Genomic DNA, 11,188 nt, shown 5'->3' with positions numbered 1-11,188 from the left:
CATATATATTGGTTTTCGCATGCTCTACTAGGTTAATGTCATGAGGTTGGCTATCGAGCATGCCCAAGTGATGACTTGATTGTGTGCTTGCTTGAATTCTTCACATTTCATACCATCGGTTAGTTGTCGAATCATTCCTCGATCATAACCTTCGTTCTTGGTTCATGTATGCTCTCTTCCACATAGGGCAAGCTAGAATTAACTATCTTACCCAGGACCGCCGAAGCAGCGTGGACCAGGGGAGAACTATACTTTGTCTTGTATGCCCTCTTCCACATTGGGCAAGCTAGAACTAACTATCTTACCCAGGACCGCCGAAGCAGCGTGGACCAGTGGAGGACTATACTTTGTTCATAACACCACAGTATTGAGTAATGTGCCCTCTTCCACATAGGGCAAGCTAGAATGAACTATCTTACCCAGGACCGCCGGAGCAGTGTGGACCAGTGGAGGACTACACAATCATGAGGTTTGATATCGACTTGTGTGTTTCAATAGGGTACCGATGGTATGTTTTGAACCGATTTGATTTAGCCATTCTGAAGTCATCACTTGGTTGAAGCGCTGAACTAGGGAGGGGCATCGTTTACATATATATTGGTTTTCGCATGCTCTACTAGGTTAATGTCATAGGGTTGGCTATCGAGCATGCCCAAGTGATGACTTGATTGTGTGCTTGCTTGAATTCTTCACATTTCATACCATCGGTTAGTTGTCGAATCATTCCTCGATCATAACCTTCGTTCTTGGTTCATGTATGCTCTCTTCCACATAGGGCAAGCTAGAATTAACTATCTTACCCAGGACCGCCGAAGCAGCGTGGACCAGGGGAGAACTATACTTTGTCTTGTATGCCCTCTTCCACATAGGGCAAGCTAGAACTAACTATCTTACCCAGGACCGCCGAAGCAGCGTGGACCAGTGGAGGACTATACTTTGTTCATTACACCACAGTATTAAGTATGGTGTCCTCTTCCACATAGGTCAAGCTAGAACTAACTATCTTACCCAGGACCGCCGAAGCAGTGTGGACCAGGGGAGGACTATACTTTATACTTCACACACTAGCCATACTGAAGTCATCACTTGGTTGAAGCGCTGAACTACGGCGGGGTAATCGTTTACAGGTTATAATCATATAGCTGCATGCTCATTAGTAGATAATGGAATATTGTATGGCAATATGAGCATGCCCAAGTGATGACTTTGTTTCAAGCTCAACAGGTAGGGTATTGAGTCCTCTTCCACATAGGGCAAGCTAGAATGAACTATCTTACCCAGGACCGCCGGAGCAGCGTGGACCAGTGGAGGACTCTATACTTTATACTTCACACCACAGTATTGAGTACGACTTGCATAAAGCCCCTAATGAGAACCACGAGGGCTCTCTCAATGTAGAACCACGAGGGCTCTAGTACCGATTCTCTCGGTACGGCTTGGTCCGTGTTCCTTTATGCTTGTACTCTAAGTATTAAGTATTGTGTCCTCTTCCACATAGGGCAAGCTAGAACTAACTATCTTACCCAGGACCGCCGAAGCAGTGTGGACCAGGGGAGGACTATACTTTATACTTCACACACTAGCCATACTGAAGTCATCACTTGGTGGGGGTGAACTACGGCGGTATCTATCGTTTTGGTTCGGTCTATATAGGGTCGCTTGCATGCTCATTCGAATATAATGTAATTGTGTATGGCAATATGAGCATGCCCAAGTGATGACTTTGTTTCAAGCTCAACAGGTAGGGTATTGAGTCCTCTTCCACATAGGGCAAGCTAGAATGAACTATCTTACCCAGGACCGCCGGAGCAGCGTGGACCAGTGGAGGACTCTATACTTTATACTTCACACCACAGTATTGAGTACTTCTTGCATAAAGCCCCTAATGAGAACCACGAGGGCTCTCTCAATGTAGAACCACAAGGGCTCTAGTACCGATTCTCTCGGTACGGCTTGGTCCGTGTTCCTTTATGCTTGTACTCTTAGAAAGTCTCAACCCGGAGGTCTTGACTTTGATTGTCATAGTTGGACTACGACGGGGCATCCGACCATTGCTGATCGAACACCCCTGATTCACCATCTTTCGGGTAGGCGGTACGCGTACCTCCGGACGCGGAAGTCTCAACCCGGAGGTCTTGACTTTGATTGTCATAGTTGGACTACGACGGGGTATCCGACTCATCGAATACCCCAGAAGCACACCATCTTTCGGGTAGGCGGTACGCGTACCTCCGGACGCGGAAGTCTCAACCCGGAGGTCTTGACTTTGATTGTCATAGTTGGACTACGACGGGGTATCCGACTCATCGAATACCCCAGAAGCACACCATCTTTCGGGTAGGCGGTACGCGTACCTCCGGACGCGGAAAGTCTCAACCCGGAGGTCTTGACTTTGGTTGTCATAGTTGGACTATGACGGGGCATCCGACCATTGCTGATCGAACACCCCTGTTACACCATCTTTCGGATAGGCGGTGCGCGACACCACCGACGCGGAAAGTCTCAACCCGGAGGTCTTGACTTTGTATTGTTGGATAGTCCTCTTCCACTATAGGGCAAGCTGGAAATATTCCATTTTACCCAGGACTGCCGAGGCAGCGTGGACCAGGGGAGAACTTCACGGAATCTTCAGGCATCCATGATTGCCATAGTGCGTAAGCCGCCGCTGTGCGCGTCAACTCGTTCCCCGTGAGGAGGAGTCTAGCCGCCGCTAAAAGACGAAGCATTAAGTGTCCTCATTCCACTATAGGGCAAGCTAGAATTAACTATCTTACCCAGGACCGCCGAAGCAGCGTGGACCAGGCGAGGACTATACTTTATACTTCACACCACAGTATTGAGTACGACTTGCATAAAGCCCCTAATGAGAACCACGAGGGCTCTCTCAATGTAGAACCACGAGGGCTCTAGTACCGATTCTCTCGGTACGGCTTGGTCCGTGTTCCTTTATGCTTGTACTCGCGGAAAGTCTCAACCCGGAGGTCTTGACTTTGATTGTCATAGTTGGACTACGACGGGGCATCCGACCATTGCTGACCGAACACCCCTGATTCATCATCTTTCGGATAGGAGGTGGGCGCACCTCCTACGCGGAAGTCTCAACCCGGAGGTTCGGACTTAGAGTTTTTCCCATTTAAAAGTTTTTCTCTTAGCCATACTGAAGTCATCACTTGGTGAACGATTGAACTAGGGCGGGTTAATCGTTTATAGGTATCATGTGGTTTGCATGCTCTCTTAGGTTAAGGTCATGTGGTTGGCTATCGAGCATGCCCAAGTGATGACTTTGTTTCACGCTTGCTTGATTTCTTCATGATTCCCTGTTATATAGTGTAATCATTCGAGAACAGGGAATCATTGGTTTTGCTCAACAGGTATTGGATGTCAACTTGGTATCTAGATCGCATTAAGTCTCAACCCTTAGGTTCGGACTTGTATAGTGACATCTTGTTACGGTCTTGAGTCTCAACCCGCAGGTTCGGACTACTTAGTGTTTGATCGAATATAATATGGCAACTTGTGCCTAAGTCTCAACCCGCAGGTTCGGACTTCTGTTTATTTGGCCAATGTATGTATAAGGCAACTTGTGCCTAAGTCTCAACCCGCAAGTTCGGACTTGTGTATTTGTTCGAAGTCATGTATAAGGCAACGTGTGCCTAAGTCTCAACTCGCAGGTTCGGACTTGTTAGTGTTTCGTCAACTTTCATATGGCAACTTGTGCCTAAGTCTCAACCCGCAGGTTCGGACTTGTGTATTTGTTCGAAGTCATGTATAAGGCAACTTGTGCCTAAGTCTCAACCCGCAGGTTCGGACTTGTGTATTTGTTCGAAGTCATGTATAAGGCAACTTGTGCCTAAGTCTCAACCCGCAGGTTCGGACTTCATAGTGTTTCGTCAATGTTCATATGGCAACTTGTGCCTAAGTCTCAACCCGCAGGTTCGGACTTCTATAGTGTTTCGTCAATTATCATATGGCAACTTGTGCCGAAGTCTCAACCCGCAGGTTCGGACTTCTGGAAGGATCACTTGGCCACTAATGATCCTTCCGCAGGTTCACCTACGGAAACCTTGTTACGACTTTTACTTCCTCTAAATCATCAAGTTCGGTCAACTTCGATAAAGCAGACGCGGTTCACGAGGATCCAGCGAACGATCATCTCCAAAGACCTCACTAAATAATCCATCGGTAGTAGCGACGGGCGGTGTGTACAAAGGGCAGGGACGTATTCAACGCTGGCTGATGACCAGCACTTACTAGAAGTTCCGAGTTCATATGGACCATTGCAATCCATAATCCCTACTAAGTGAGTATTTGAGTGATTTCCCGTTCCTCTCGGAATAGGAGACACGCTGCTACCCACATTGTAGCACGCGTGTAGCCCAGAACATCTAAGGGCATCACGGACCTGTTATCGCTCGATCTCATTTTGCTAAACACAAATTGTCCTGCTAAGCAGCGTACCGTAAGTGCACTTGCGCACACGAACAGCGAAGGTGTCAGGTCATACTCCACCGAAAGGTCCTAACCCGTTCCAATCGGCATCGACGCATTAACGCTGACTGCGTTCTAGTTAGCATATGTGAGTCACGTTCGTTATCGGAATTAACCAGACAAATCAATCCACGAACTAAGAACGGCCATGCACCACTACCCTTAAATTTGAGAAAGAGCTATTAATCTGTCTCACCTCCATAAGTTCGGACCTGGTAAGTTTTCCCGTGTTGAGTCAAATTGAACCGCAAGCTCCATTTCATTGTGGTGCCCTTCCGTCAATTCCTTTAAGTTTCAACTTTGCAACCATACTTCCCCCGGAACCTGACTTTGGTTTCCCGGAAGCTACTGAGAGCACCTGGTTGTAGCGTCTCCCAATTGCTAGTTGGCATCGTTTACGGTTAGAACTAGGGCGGTATCTAATCGCCTTCGATCCTCTAACTTTCGTTCTTGATTAAAGAAAGCATCCTTGACAAATGCCTTCGCTTTAGTTAGTCTTACGACGGTCTACGAATTTCACCTCTCGCGCCGTAATACTAGTGTCCCCAACTACTTCTGTTAATCATTACCTCCGGTCTGAGTACAAACCAATGAAAGATTAGACCAAGGTCGTATTCCATTATTCCATGCAAGATTATTCTAGGGCGTTTGGGCACCCTGCTTTAAGCACTCTAATTTGTTCAAGGTAAACGTGAGCGGTCGAGCTCTATGTTACACTTGCACCCGTTGAAGGGCACACCATGACACAGACTTGGTGCCCTACCACACCATTGAGTCGCAACCAGATTCCGACTTGGCCCACCGACCACGGGTTGACCGGGTCGGCGGAGCCGGACTGTGTTGGACAAGTATCAACTTCGAACGTTTTAACCGCAACAATTTTAATATACGCTAGTGGAGCTGGAATTACCGCGGCTGCTGGCACCAGACTTGCCCTCCACTTGATCCTCGTAGAAGGATTTATGCTCTACTCATTCCAATTATGAAACATCATTAAAGAGTTTCATATTGTTATTTCTCGTCACTACCTCCCCGTCCCGGGATTGGGTAATTTACGCGCCTGCTGCCTTCCTTGGATGTGGTAGCCATTTCTCAGGCTCCCTCTCCGGAATCGAACCCTGATTCCCCGTTACCCGTTGCAACCATGGTAGTCCTCTATACTACCATCCATAGTTGATAGGGCAGATATTTGCGAGATCTGTCGTCGGTGCGAGACCATACGATCAGCATCATTATCCAGACTTCAACTCAATGACACGGAGAACCCGCGATTGGTTTGACTAATAAGTGCACCAGTTCCCGCGAGGGTCCTGGCATGTTGCATGTATTAGCTCTAGATTTTCCACAGTTATCCAAGTAACTAGGTTGATGATCTCGTAAATTATAGCTGTTATACTGAGCCTTATGCGGTTTCACATTAAATCTGTTTGTACTTAGACATGCATGGCTTAACCTTTGAGACGAGCGTATATTACTGGTAGGATCAACCAGAATTCCGACTTTGCGTTCGAATGTTCATTGTCCCATTGCACCCGGAGGAGCAAACACCACGTTCTATATGTTGTCAAGTCCGGTAGCACACGGGAGGCGAGCCCCCGTGCGAACCTCATTGCCCTCGTATCACACACACCCGATGCACCGGACAGGCACTTGAGCGGCATTCGACTCCGCTAAGCGCACGTGCGCCCGATTGTGCATGCGCTGACGGGGCCTTCATACCCCTACCACAGCGACCTTATGCCAAACTTCCATGAATACTTAGGTGAGCTGACAAGGGCCTTCATTTCCCTACCATCAACTAAAGGACACGCTAGGCGCGTCCGATCATTGCAACTGCGGGGCTTTCATACCCCAATCACCACAGTACGCAATTCACCAGAGTTTAATCACAACCCCCCCGGACATGGCACACTATTAACTTGCAACAAAACTTAGTGTGTGCCGGGCACATCGGTTCCACAAAATCATTCCCGATGTACCCCAATTGGGGTTGTGAACGCATCCATGGTCCTCTGACACACCCAACCAAGCGTGGATACTACATACCTCAAACACCCAGTACACTAACAGACAAATCAATATATGGTTGCTTTCCCCCAGACATTTGCCAATCACTTGGCACCCGGACGGGAACTCGCTCCTGATTGCGCCATTGCCACCCATTTGCCAAGAGCGAGTTCTGTATGTAGATTTCATTTGGAAAGACAACCGTGTACTGGATATTCTATCCGACGATTACAGATGACGAGTACGAGACTCGACTACACTCACGGATAATACATTTTGGGTCGAGATTGCTTTCGGGGTTTTCGATTGGTCTTGCGCTTGTAAACGTATAACTTTGACTTGTGGTAACCTCGGTATGTTAGTCGATCACGTGGTTGTGAACTGGGTAAGGGTGGGCAATCTGTTCACTTGCACTCTGGGTAGGAATATGGTGAGCGCTATAGGTTAAAGATCATGGTATGGTTCCATCGTGATGACTTTCGCTAGATAGTAGTATGTTTGGATAGTTATAACGTTTTTGGCCATTTGTTCATAGTGTTCGGTCCATTGAGGAATTCGATTGGTCTTTGCTTCACACACGTGGTCGATCACTTGGATGTGAACTAGGGTGAGATTAAGGTGTTCACTAGTGCTCTTCGGTTTTGGATCAGTAATGAGCACTTGATTGGTTTCGCATAATATGTATCCATAGTGATGACTCTTTCCAGCTTAAGATTTCGTTACCAGTTTCGAATCCTCCCCACGTTCGCTTTTACTTGGTTAGGTTTTCGAGTGTAGATTTGAAAGCAATCTCATGTATGTATCCCATCTGATATAAGCCACTGACAGTTCATGTCACCTCGTTCAACTCTCGCTGGGTCACAGAAGTATGTTACTGCGCCCATTATCCCTACTCGGATAGGTTCGGTTCGTTCGTTTTATACTACGGTGAGTAAACTCAATTTGTGCATCGCATAGCCATGGAAAGCAAGCTTTCGCGGGCCTCTTCGACTGTTTTGATACGAGCTGTGCCCGTGATGCTTGTCATCCCAGGATACTAGACCCCTTTGGACGACCGCATGACCATCAGAAAGTAAATTCCACGTTCGATTTGGGGTGTGAACCCCGAACATAAAGTCTTTGTGTAGAACCACGAGGGCTCTATAGTACCGATTCTCTCGGTACGCTTGGTCCGTGTTCCTTTATGTTCGTACTCTTGTGAATAAGATTCACGTTCGTTTTGGGATATTTGCTACTGTCACCGTTTGAGTACTATGGGGCTTGAACCCCTAACATAAAGTCTTTGTGTAGAACCACGAGGGCTCTATAGTACCGATTCTCTCGGTACGCTTGGTCCGTGTTCCTTTATGTTCGTACTCTTGTGTGTATAATATTCATGTTCGGTTTGGGATATTTGCTACTTTCACCAGGGTCCCGTTCTTCATACAAGTCTGCCTTGCTAATGTGGTAACTTTATAGTGTAGTTCTGACATCCCAATTTTGGGACTTAGCCGATTTTTCGTATATTTCCATATGACCCATAGGGTCCCTTTCTTCATACAAGCTTGCCTAGGGCGATCGGTCAAAACTTGTCTTACTATTCGATTGGTCTTCGCACTTTCACCCTAGGCAGTTCGCCTAGGTCTGTCTTCTTGAGGAGGCCAAAACCCGAAATAAGGAGGTTCGGCCGACCCTGAAACCTCCCCTGTCTGAACTACACTAACCCGATTTTTCAGGGTCCTCAGCGCCATACAACTTTGCCTAGGTCACTTGTACTCTTGACTTAGGCCATCCGACTTGGTCCGTGTTTCTTCCTAGGGTTCACCTAGGTACTTTGCCTTGCTTGATGTGGTAACTTTTTAGTGTAGTTCAGACATCCTAATTTTGGGACTTAGCCGATTTTTCATGTATTGCCATATGACCCATAGGGTCCCTTTCTTCATACAAGCTTGCCTAGGGCGATCGGTCAAAACTTGTCTTACTATTCGATTGGTCTTCGCACTTTCACCCTAGGCAGTTCGCCTAGGTCTGTCTTCTTGAGGAGGCCAAAACCCGAAATAAGGAGGTCCAGCCGACCCTGAAACCTCCCCTGTCTTAAATACACTAACCCGATTTTTCATGGTCCTTAGCGCCATACAACTTTGCCTAGGTCACTTGTACTCTTGACTTAGGCCATCTGACTTGGTCCGTGTTTCTTCCTAGGGTTCACCTAGGTACTTTGCCTTGCTTGATGTGGTAACTTTTTAGTGTAGTTCAGACATCCCAATTTCGGGACTTAGCCGATTTTTCGTATATTTCCATATGACCCATAGGGTCCCTTTCTTCATACAAGCTTGCCTAGGGCGATCGGTCAAAACTTGTCTTACTATTCGATTGGTCTTCGCACTTTCACCCTAGGCAGTTTGCCTAGGTCTGTCTTCTTGAGGAGGCCAAAACCCGAAATAAGGAGGTTCAGCCGACCCAGAAACCTCCCCTGTCTAAACTACACTAACCAGATTTTTCAGGGTCCTCACCGTCATACAACTTTGCCTAGGTCACTTGTTCTCTTGACTTAGGCCATCTGACTTGGTCCGTGTTTCTTGCTAGGGTTCACCTAGGTACTTTGCCTTGCTTGATGTGGTAACTTTTTAGTGTAGTTCAGACATCCCAATTTTGGGACTTAGCCGATTTTTCATGTATTTCCATATGACCCATAGGGTCCCTTTCTTCATACAAGCTTGCCTAGGGCGATCGGTCAAAACTTGTCTTACTATTCGATTGGTCTTCGCACTTTCACCCTAGGCAGTTTGCCTAGGTGTAGCTTCTTGAGGAGGTCAAAACCCAAAATAAGGAGGTTCAGCCGACCCAAAAACCTCCCCTGTCTAAACTACACTAACCAGATTTTTCAGGGTCCTCACCGTCATACAACTTTGCCTAGGTCACTTGCACTCTTGACTTAGGCCATCTGACTTGGTCCGTGTTTCTTCCTAGGGTTCACCTAGGTACTTTGCCTTGCTTGATGTGGTAACTTTTTAGTGTAGTTCAGACATCCCAATTTTGGGACTTAGCCGATTTTTCATGTATTTCCATATGACCCATAGGGTCCCTTTCTTCATACAAGCTTGCCTAGGGCGATCGGTCAAAACTTGTCTTACTATTCGATTGGTCTTCGCACTTTCACCCTAGGCAGTTTGCCTAGGTGTAGCTTCTTGAGGAGGTCAAAACCCAAAATAAGGAGGTTCAGCCGACCCAAAAACCTCCCCTGTCTGAACTACACTAACCAGATTTTTCAGGGTCCTCAGCGCCATACAACTTTGCCTAGGTCACTTGTTCTATTGACTTAGGCCATCTGACTTGGTCCGTGTTTCTTCCTAGGGTTCACCTAGGTACTTTGCCTTGCTTGGTGTGGTAACTTTTTAGTGTAGTTCTGACATCCTCATTTTGGGACTTAGCCGATTTTTCGTAAAATACCATATGACCCATATGGGTCCTTTCCTTCATATAAGTTTGCCTTGCTTGGTATGGTAACATTTGAGTGTAGTTCTGACATCATCATTTTGGGACTTAGCCGATTTTTCGTAAAATACCATATGACCCATATGGGTCCTTTGCTTCATATAAGTTTGCCTTGCTTGGTGTGGTAACATTTGAGTGTAGTTCTGACATCCCCATTTTGGGACTTAGCCGATTTTTCGATCAATACCATATGACCCATCAGGGTCCTTTGCTTCATATAAGTTTGCCTTGCTTGGTGTGGTAACATTTGAGTGTAGTTCTGACATCATCATTTTGGGACTTAGCCGATTTTTCGTAAAATACCATATGACCCATCAGGGTCCTTGCCTTCATATAAGTTTGCCTTGCTTGGTGTGGTAACACATGAGTGTAGTTCTGACATCCCCATTTTGGGACTTAGCCGATTTTTCGTAAAATACCATATGACCCATCAGGGTCCTTTCCTTCATATAAGTTTGCCTTGCTTGATGTGGTAACATTTGAGTGTAGTTCAGACATCCCCATTTTGGGACTTAGCCGATTTTTCGATCCATACCATATGACCCATCAGGGTCCTTGCCTTCATATAAGTTTGCCTTGCTTGGTGTGGTAACATTTTAGTGTAGTTCTGACATCACCATTTTGGGACTTAGCCGATTTTTCGTAAAATACCATATGACCCATCAGGGTCCTTGCCTTCATATAAGTTTGCCTTGCTTGGTGTGGTAACATTTTAGTGTAGTTCTGACATCACCATTTTGGGACTTAGCCGATTTTTCGTAAAATACCATATGACCCATCAGGGTCCTTTGCTTCATATAAGTTTGCCTTGCTTGGTGTGGTAACACATGAGTGTAGTTCTGACATCCCCATTTTGGGACTTAGCCGATTTTTCGACCAATACCATATGACCCATCAGGGTCCTTTGCTTCATATAAGTTTGCCTTGCTTGGTGTGGTAACATTTGAGTGTAGTTCTGACATCATCATTTTGGGACTTAGCCGATTTTTCGTAAAATACCATATGACCCATCAGGGTCCTTGCCTTCATATAAGTTTGCCTTGCTTGGTGTGGTAACACATGAGTGTAGTTCTGACATCCCCATTTTGGGACTTAGCCGATTTTTCGTAAAATACCATATGACCCATCAGGGTCCTTGCCTTCATATAAGTTTGCCTTGCTTGGTGTGGTAACATTTTAGTGTAGTTCTGACATCACCATTTTGGGACTTAGCCGATTT

The sequence above is a fragment of the Anopheles ziemanni genome (assembly GCF_943734765.1).
Source record: "Anopheles ziemanni chromosome X unlocalized genomic scaffold, idAnoZiCoDA_A2_x.2 X_unloc_32, whole genome shotgun sequence".
Taxonomy (NCBI): domain Eukaryota; kingdom Metazoa; phylum Arthropoda; class Insecta; order Diptera; family Culicidae; genus Anopheles; species Anopheles ziemanni.
This window is presented reverse-complemented; position numbering follows the sequence as displayed.